This window comes from Carettochelys insculpta, chromosome 1, assembly GCF_033958435.1.
Source record: "Carettochelys insculpta isolate YL-2023 chromosome 1, ASM3395843v1, whole genome shotgun sequence".
Lineage (NCBI taxonomy): Eukaryota > Metazoa > Chordata > Testudines > Carettochelyidae > Carettochelys > Carettochelys insculpta.
The window spans coordinates 32,782,212-32,791,399 of NC_134137.1; the positions used below are offsets into that span (position 1 = coordinate 32,782,212).

The window sequence follows — 9,188 nt, forward strand, 5'->3', positions numbered from 1 at the left end:
GCTAGATCCAGGGAAGAGGAGGGTTAAGGTGGGGGGGTGGGCTCAAGGCTGGGGAAGGGGCTGGGGTGCAGGCCCTGAGAGGGAGTTAGGGGGCAAGAGGGGGTTCTGACTGTGTCAGAGGGTTGGAGTATAAGAGGGGGTTTGGGGAGCACACTCTCTCCAGGAGGTACCAACTTCAGGTGGCACCCCAAAGCAGCCAACCTGTCCAGCTCCGAGGCAGAGGGACCACGCGTTTCTGTGTGTGCCACCCCTACCACTCGCACTGACTGCAGTTCCTGGCCAATGGCAGAGGCAGAGCTGGTGCTCAGAGTGGGACTAGCACAGAGGCCCTTGGGCTGCCCCTGTGCCTAGGACCTGGACGTGCCAGCTGCTTCCGGGAGCCATGTGGAGCCAGGGAGCCTGCCTTAGCCCCAGCGCTCCCCTGATCAGACTTCTAGCAGCCTCCTCAAAAACTGGACGCCTGGCAACCCTAGCTAACCTGGATCCAGGCCTCAAAGGAGAGAACAAGGAACATACATTGGACTCAGAGGTGGGCCGAAGGGAAAGCCAGTGAAGGGATTTGCAAAGGAGCTGGAAGTGCGTCAGTCAGGTGAGATGATTTTAGTATCAGCTTCCTGAATGGTTTAACCGGGGGTGAAGCAGGGGTTGTGCAGGCCAGAGAAGATAGTCACAAAAATCCATATGACTGGCTAAGGGCCACAGCAAAGGGAAAGGAAAGGAAGGGGCAGACGTTCCGGGAGATTATGGAGGAAAAACTGACAAGATTTAGTGACAGCCTCAATCTGGGGGAGGAGAAGCAGGAGCCATGGAAGAAAAGACCAAACGTGTGTTCACTGGGCAGAGAGGCCCAAGAGCTGCCAACTGTGAGGGGAAGGGAGGGAGGAGAGGCAGTTTGGAGGATAAAGGACTCAGTTCTTGCCATGTTAAGTTTTAGCTGGCAGCAGGGCACTGGAGATCACACGCGCGAGGAGCTGTCGAGCTCTGCGTCCTCTGTGGCAATGGCCAAAGGCAACAGCCTGGCCCGCTGGTGCAGAAGAGGAGGTAGCTGAAGCTGTGTGACCCAGGGCTAGAGCTCTTGGTAGAAAAAACTTAGATTCCACCACAAAGCAGGCTCAGCCCTGCTTAGTGCACCGATGGGAGCTCTCCAAAGAACCCTGATCCCTCAGGTGCTTCAGGAGGTGATGCTGTCCCTCAGATGGGGCCGATGCCTCAGCATGATGCTGGAGGTGCTCCCTCACCCTTGCCTGAGGTGTAAAACTGGGTCCCTGAGCACACAGTTTCACTAACAAGACCCCAGTGATTTTTACATGAGAAGGGACATCTGCTCCAGGGCCCTCGCCCTGACCACTCCAGTGAAGCTAATGCCAGGTGCCTTCTGAATTCACAGCCTGTGTAAGGCTTGCAAAGGAGTTGGATGCAATTGTAGAAATGGAAGGAACCTTATATGCAAATAAATCCTCATAAAGGCTGTTGGTTCAGATAAACTAGAACCTGGATCCATATCGCCTTAGTTTGCTACGGTTATCTTCCGCTTCTGTCCTGGGGAGCACGGCAAAGGCTAGGGCAGAGTTCTGGCTGCACTGTGCCTGGCTTAATCCTTGCCTGCCCCAGGTAGAAGAATAGGAGAAAACATGCCACTTTGCTGGAGCTCCTGAGATACTGAAGTGTCAGTTGTCATGGTGTGTCCATTTTGGGCCACCATACAAGACACCCAAGCAATGCAAGTTCTTACTATACAGAAGGGCCCACAAAGAAAGGAACAGTTGTGTGAGAAAAACTTGAAGACGCTGCCGTGAGCATCGCCTTCAGTTACAACGGGGATCGCGTCTGAGCATCTCTTTTCCTCTGCTCTCTAGTAACAGGGGTCAGGCTGAGCCTTGGGGATTTGCTGTTCTGAGGGAAAAGACCATGAGAAAGCACCTTCCAGCAGTGTTTCCAGATGTACACGCCCACCCCCCCTTTAGAAGTACCCTGAGAAAGTACTGAGCAGTAGCATTCCAAACAGTGCTCATTCCAGCAGCAAGCGGCTGGGAAAGCCACTGGGGAACGGGCGGGGATGGGAGGGGAGGGATGAATGGAAGGGTAGGAACTGGCCACAAACTCACTTGCGGAGGAAACTACAAAAAAAAAAAAAGTGGATGATTTTTTAATTGTCGAAAATTGGCTTCTTCCTCCCTTTGAAGAGCAAACAGCTCATTAACAATATTGTTGTAACACACTGGTAGTGTGTGTGCATAATTTTGCCCTCTACTTACTGGAATCTACACAGCCAGGGCCAGGTGAGCTTGTTGCCAAATGTATTTGAGGGTCCGTCCCCCTCCCCGTGGCAATGGGGCATTGTATAGAGAGATCAGCCCCCAGAGTGAGTGACCAGCCAGAAGGAAAGGGGCATGGCAGGGATGACCCCGCTCTGCCCAGTCCAATGTGAGGACATGACTTACAAATTGGTAGTTGCCAGACACACAGTGGCCTGCCCAGCTCGATGTTGTCAGAATGACCCTTTCCCTTGAGGGTAGGCCCATGCCCGGCCATTCAGTTCTCCCCTATTGACACCTGCATGACTTCCCATGGTCATAGTGCCACCACTGACAGGCAGGCTCAAACCTGGGAGCTCTGGAGCTTAGTGAATGAGCTGCTACAGTTTAGATAAAAGCCAGGTGGGTCCCAGCTAACACTGTAAAGGGGATTCATTTGTTCCCCTGTAAGTGGTCTAAGTGCCACTTCATGGGCCAGCAAGCCATACCCAATAGGTGTGTGGGTTACAATAGCCCCCCAGGTCCTTCAGAAATGCACAGCACTCTGCCCACCGCCACCCCTGCCCACAGCCCCACCACAACTGCCCAGAACCCCACTCCCTAGTGCCCCAACACATACATACCTCTGTCCCACCTCTTTACAGGCCAGCCCCCAGCCCCACCGCCCTGCTGGGAGGCGACTGTGCTGTAGGGTTAAGCCAGCAGTGCAGCCAGGGCTGGTCCTGGGGAGGGAAATGGCTTCAGGCCCTCAAGAGTGGTGCAGTCAGCCAGCCCCAGGCCTGCCCCAGCCAGGCTCCCTCAAGACCTGCTTACCTGGAGTGGCCCAGTCAAGGCCCTGGCTCAACACACACTTAGCTGAGACTGGCCAGGCTTCTGCACCAGTCCCAAGCAGCTCAGCTCTGAAGAGTCAGGCAGGGCCCCACAGGTACTGGGAAGCAGAGACCGTCAGGAGCTGGAGGTGTACAGCCGGTGGTGGGGCGGGAGGAGCAGGGAGCCCCAGGAAGAGGAGGCAGAGAGGAGTAGGTGGGTAGGAGTCCTTGGCTAGCCAGTGGGCATGCTGAGAGGAGCAACTAGCAGGCAGGGGGAGCCAGTAAGGTCTTGGGGGTGCAGTGCAAGTGGAGCAGGCTGGGGCCTCTCCTGAGCCACTGGTGCCAGTGTAAATCCAGCAGCGTGTACAGCTCCGTGGCATGGAGCGAGCACTGTACAGCTAAGTAGTAATGGAGATTTTCCTTTGTTAAAGTCCATTGCTGTAACCACTAGATATCACCACCAGACATCACTGATTTACAGAGAGAGCTAGCTCTGAAGCAAGCCTTAAGATGCTTTGCAGAACTGATTATTCACTGCATATGCATCTCCACCAGAACTGACTCAGGTGGGAAAAGAACTGTCTTATTCCAGAGCAATCACATATGGTATCATGCCTTCCGTTTTATAATGACTCATGGAAACAATCATACAAATAGGCACGAATTATTACAGTTGCATGTAAAGGCCCCAGTGAGTTTGGGGCCCACTGTATTAGGTAACGTACAGATAGAGATAGTCCCTGTCCTGAAAAGTTTACAATCTAAACCTTACGGCGATCAGATTAACTCTATGGCACGTCTGTTTCCACTGAAATTACCTAAAGTACAATAAAAGTGTTCATCCTATTCAGACTGCCTAGGTTATTCAGGCCCTGCTACTTATTGTGAAATGGGGCAATATAATTATAAGATCAGTGAAATCACTAGTAGATTGAACTGCAAGTCAAAAGACTTAGCTTTTCTTCTGTTCAACAATGGTCCTGCTGTATCATCTCGGACAAATGATGTCCCTGCCTTGTCCCCCAGTTTTCCCATGTGTAAAAATGGGCCTTATGATTCTCATGTTTCTTTTTTAACATTTCTTTCTGATGTATAGCTAGAAAATGCTATACAAGCCCATAGCACAATTTGTTATAGCACAGTGCAAAACAAATGGCCAAGATTTTTCTGAAGCTACTAGTGATTTTAAGTGCTGCAAAATTTGGGGTGCCCAACTGGAGATACTCAAGTGGGTCTGATTTTCAGAAAGGTACATTGTAGCTGAAAAACAGGTTGCTTAAAGTTATCACAACGTGGTCTCTTGGAAATAAAAGACAGCTCAAATCGCTAGTCACTTTAGAAAATTATGGCCTGTCCGTGTATAATGTGCCAAAATCCTTGATATACGCTTTGTGCACCAACAGTTTGAGTTAGAGAGGATGACACCCAAAAATACACCGGGGCTATGTCTACACTACAGCGCACTTTCAGGAGGCGATCTTTCAAGAGCCACCCTTTGAAAGATCGCCTCTCGAAAGTGAGCGTCTACACACAAAAAGCAGATTGCGAGTGTGATCTGCTTTTCTGAGTGTCCACACAGCTGCAGGCGCCCTTTGGAAAGAGTGGGCCAGCAAACACTGTGGACAGGGTCACATGGTGGACAAGCCCTTCTGGGCCCTGCAGCCAGCCACTCCCTTAAACGGCCCCTCCCAAGCACCCTTGCCCAGCACATGCTGAGGCCTGCAGAACTGTTGCAAGCCCTGAAGAGCCTGAGGGTGCCTGGAAGCCAGTTGCCACGGATGACCAGCAGCAGCTCCTCCTCACTGAGCTGGCCATGCTTGACGCTCGCAGCTGCTCTCCAATGCCTCCTGGGGGCAATCCCCCCCGCTGGGGCTCTGGAGACCCTTGAGCTCAGATCCCAAGGGGTTCCCCTCCCTCCCCCCCCGAATGCCCCACCGCCAGTGGAGCCACCCCAGCAGCACAGACTGTGGGTGAGCCAGCTACTGCCCCCAATGCCACCCCAAAACTTGAGGGAGGGGCGCACTTCAGCACCTCTGAAAAGCGACCCATTTGTTTAGATGACAAAATGGGGAGTTAAGTACCTACATTTAGGTGCCCAAGTTCAGGAAGTTTGTCCGACGTGACTTACTCCAGATCACACAATGAATCAGTGGCCGAGCTGGGAATGATGCCAGGTCTCTGCCTCTCACTCCTGGGCTATCTTTTTCTTTTAATAAAATAAGATTGTTTCCTTGCAGGCTAAAGCAGAATCACAAAAGGTGTGGAAAACATTTGGTGGTGTCTGTGTTTTAAAAACCTACTCTTCAGTCTTAGGCACGTTACTTTTTATATATAGAAATATTTGATGCTCCCATTACTATTTTATAGCTCAATTCCCAGGAATAAGTATTTTGGACACAGAGCCTCAAAGGTACTTAGGTGCCTAACTTGTATAGGAATTAGGGGCCTAAATATTTCTGGGCCTTTAATCAGGTGAGTAAGCCCATACTTAGGTACAAAACGGAGGCAATAATATGTAACTGTGACAGTCTACTAACATTCAGTGGCAGTTTTTGTACACTATGGCAGAGACTCAGAATTACCAACTCTGTTTAGAGTGAAATAAGAGGTTGTGTGTGAACCCTATTTGCACTATAGAAGTGATGTGTGTGATGCATCTATACATGTCCCTGCATATCAGTACTTGGCTTTATTTGACTGGACGGCTAGAAAGGTTTTGAGGGAGCTTGCATGACAACAGGAGGGGCTAGAGCATCACAGTAAGTGCAGCTGGACAAGATGAGAATTACAAACTGGGTTGCAAAAGATGAAGGAAGATTACTGTGTCTGATGAGACAGAAACAGCATTAGAGTCTAGTCCAACACAAAAGGAAAGGATTAGGGTGCAGATGATATGAAATAAAGAGGAGCAGGATTACAGTACATTCCATGTAATGGCAAAAGGAGCTTAAAAGAGATTTTTCCCCCACCAAAGGAGGTATAAAATCATTTGGGAAGTTATGGTTAAAGTCTATCAGGAAGAATCCGTTGAAACATGCACTATAATACATACACTATAGGCTTGTCTACACCATTTTTTGATTGATTGTTTTGGAAAATGAAAATCTTTTTTCCCCAGAAAAAGAGCTCGTGTGTCAGTGAACCACACATGGGGAGGTGTGTTATATATCTACACTGCAAAGCTTGTTATTCTGGAATAACAGGGCATTTAACTCGAAACAGTAACTCCCCCAAAATGAACGACTTTAGTTGACTCCCCTCCCCATACACTTTCAATTTTGAAATTGGTTCAGTGTGTACTAAGCAGAGGTAATTATGACTTAATTGGCCTCCAGGGAGGCATCCCATCATTGCTCTTATTTTAAAATTGGGCTCTCTAGTGTGAATGCTCAATTTCAAAATGCTCTTGCAGTTTGGACGTTCTTTTCAGAAATAACTTAGTACGACATTAGAACATCAGAACAAGTTATTTCTGAAAAACCCTGCTGTGCAGACATAGGTTACCAGGTGTCACTTGATTTACTGAGCTAATTTATTTCCTAACAAGGGCAGGCAAGCAATGAGCTGAAAAAAGCACCACACACTTTTCTAGCCTAGAACTCCATAAGAGTGGGCTAGTATTCTTCCCTGCCCTCTTTGGCAATTCCTCTAAAGAGTACTGTAAAATATTTTTGAGTGCTGTAAATTTACATACTGCTTTAGAAACATGAGGCCAACCTACTGGTGTCTTAACGTAAACAGCCAGTAAAGAAAGCAAAGACCGAAGAAGGACCTCTGGCTTTAGTTCATATACTGAGCCTGCAATGGAAGTGATGCGACGACAGAAAAACACAAGCCATGAGAGCAGCTCAGGGAAGGACGGGTGTGGAACTGGAATAAAAGAGGAGATGGTTATTAGAAGGGGCTGTTTTTTAAAATATAATTTGAAAGTCAGAAAAAGGGTGCAGATAAGGGCCTGGCCACTTTGCTCATTGCAAGGGCCACCCTGAAGTCAGGCTGGGAAAAGGAATCAAGAGACGCACCTAAGGACTGAGAGGCATCTGGGGAGAAGTCAGGGCAGAGATATAGCAGGAAGGAGAATGCAGGTGAGGATAAGAAGTTTGAACTGGATGTGGTTAGAGATAGGAAGACAGTGCAGGGATATGAGGGAGATGCTGGTATCTGAGGAGGAAGAATGGAAGATGACCTCAGCAACAGTATTTTGGTCATCCTGCTCCTATTAAACAGATTTCATTTCCAGGCTGGCTTCCAACACCAGAGGTATCTCTGAAATGCACCCTAGGCCTGCATCCAAAACCCAGGTGCCAGCAGAACACCCTCCATTGATGCCCCCAATGGGCTTTGAATCAGACCCATTCATCCTAATCGGCCTTGCCAAGAAATTAATGGCTAAACCCAGGTGTGATATATAGTAAGAGAGAGATGTTAACATTTTCCATTTTGCATGTGCTGACGCAAGGCAGCTCTAGTTCATGGCCTGCCTATGATAAGACAAGCTGCTTGTTTTAATGGTGGTATTAGAAATCATGCTAGCCCAGGAAAAGGATATCTCGTCAATATGCTTCATGGTATGGTGCTAATTTGTGCTAGCAGCTGTACTGCGTGATCTGAACAGTTGCATGTGCATTGGCCAAATAAAATGCTGCAGTACATGTATTTTACAAACAAAACCTAGGAAAGCTCAGCACCTAATAAACATATTAGTCTGTAAAGTGCTACAGGACTACTTGTTATTTAGGAAGCTACAGATTAACACAGCTATTTACATGGCTTAAATTTGCAACAGATACTGGGTACGTTTATGAGGGGTAGCTTTATCAGTCTGTTTCAGCAACACCACCACAGCACCCTGAAGACTAATCAATTTATATGGGCATAAGTTTTCATGGGCTGTAGCCCATTTCATCAGCTGCTTGAAGCGGAAGCTTCAGTTTGACAGGGATTTATACACGCAAACAGACAGGAGTGCGACATTACTATGGGGAGGACCAGTGCTAATGCGGCTAATTCAATCAGGGTGGATGTGGCTGGCTCCCAACTGTTAATAAGAAGGTGAGAAAACCAAAAGGTGGAAAATTACTTTTTGTAGTGAGCTACCCATACCTGCTGTTTTGTACGTTACAGTCCTTTGCTCTAGGCCAATCCACTGATGGTCTTGAAATATGTTCAGAAAATATTGTGTGCATTTTCTTCCCTCAGCAGCGGGGAAGGCAGGATTGCTCCTCTTCATTGTACTGCAGCTGCTAGGGGAGTCAGAAATGGAGGGCAGTAAGCAGTCTGAATGAGCCTCAAGATACTGAATTTTGTCCTTAAAAAGAGTTCAATACTTTGAGATATAGTCATAATATCACAAACATTTGCTGCCAAATTAACCCAGGCTGTACTTGCTTTTACAGGAGTAGGAGGACAAAAGTAGCATCCAAGGGGCAGCATATGGAGAATACTCTCCTTGCAAGGCAGGAGGCTCTGTGGCCTACTGATAAGACGACTGGCCTGGAATTCAGCAGAATTAGAATTCTTCAATATATAACAGAGAGTTGTGGGTTTTCTTGTCTGGCCTCATCTTCATTCAGTGCACAAGCTGAATGGTGGAGGAGGTCTCTTTGGCTAGCAAGCGAATCATGGATCCAGATGAGGTCCACTTCGCTTACCTGCACCATTGGATGGTGTGTCGTGAAGGAAGCAGAGGATACACGCTGCAGAAGATCAGCAATAATGAGATGGATCAAAAATTTTTGGTGAAAAAAGGATATACCATTCCCCCCCAGCCCTTTTCAAATATGACTTCCCCCTGAAATATTGTACCCATTATACACATCTTGTTTTTCACCAAAAATACACTTTTTAAAGTTAAAAATGAATGAAAACTTGGACTTTTGGTAACAATAACTTTTAAATAATGGTTTTGCACCAATATTTCAACTAAAATCATAAAAAGTTTTAAAAAAACAACAAAAACAAAAACAACCAACAAACCAAAACAAAAAATGGATCTCATTCAAATTCTCTAATATACAACTTGGAAATTAGTAAATTCACTTTTTTGCAGAGCTTCAGTTTTCTACCAGCTCTCAAATAGACCTTAGTAAAAGTGAAACTTGCTATGATAAGGCAGCAGATTAAA

The 9,188-nt window shown here is 47.5% G+C and overlaps 1 long non-coding RNA gene across 1 annotated transcript in view; it reads right to left on the reverse strand.

Moving 5' to 3' along the window:
- The window catches only part of LOC142007686 (uncharacterized), a 28,286-nt gene extending 19,724 nt beyond the window's left edge, over nucleotides 1-8,562 (reverse strand). The window contains exon 1 of the long non-coding RNA XR_012643976.1: nucleotides 8,168-8,562. This is a non-coding gene — a long non-coding RNA (uncharacterized LOC142007686). The remainder of the gene's footprint in view (nucleotides 1-8,167) is intronic.
- Nucleotides 8,563-9,188: the final 626 nt, after the last annotated feature.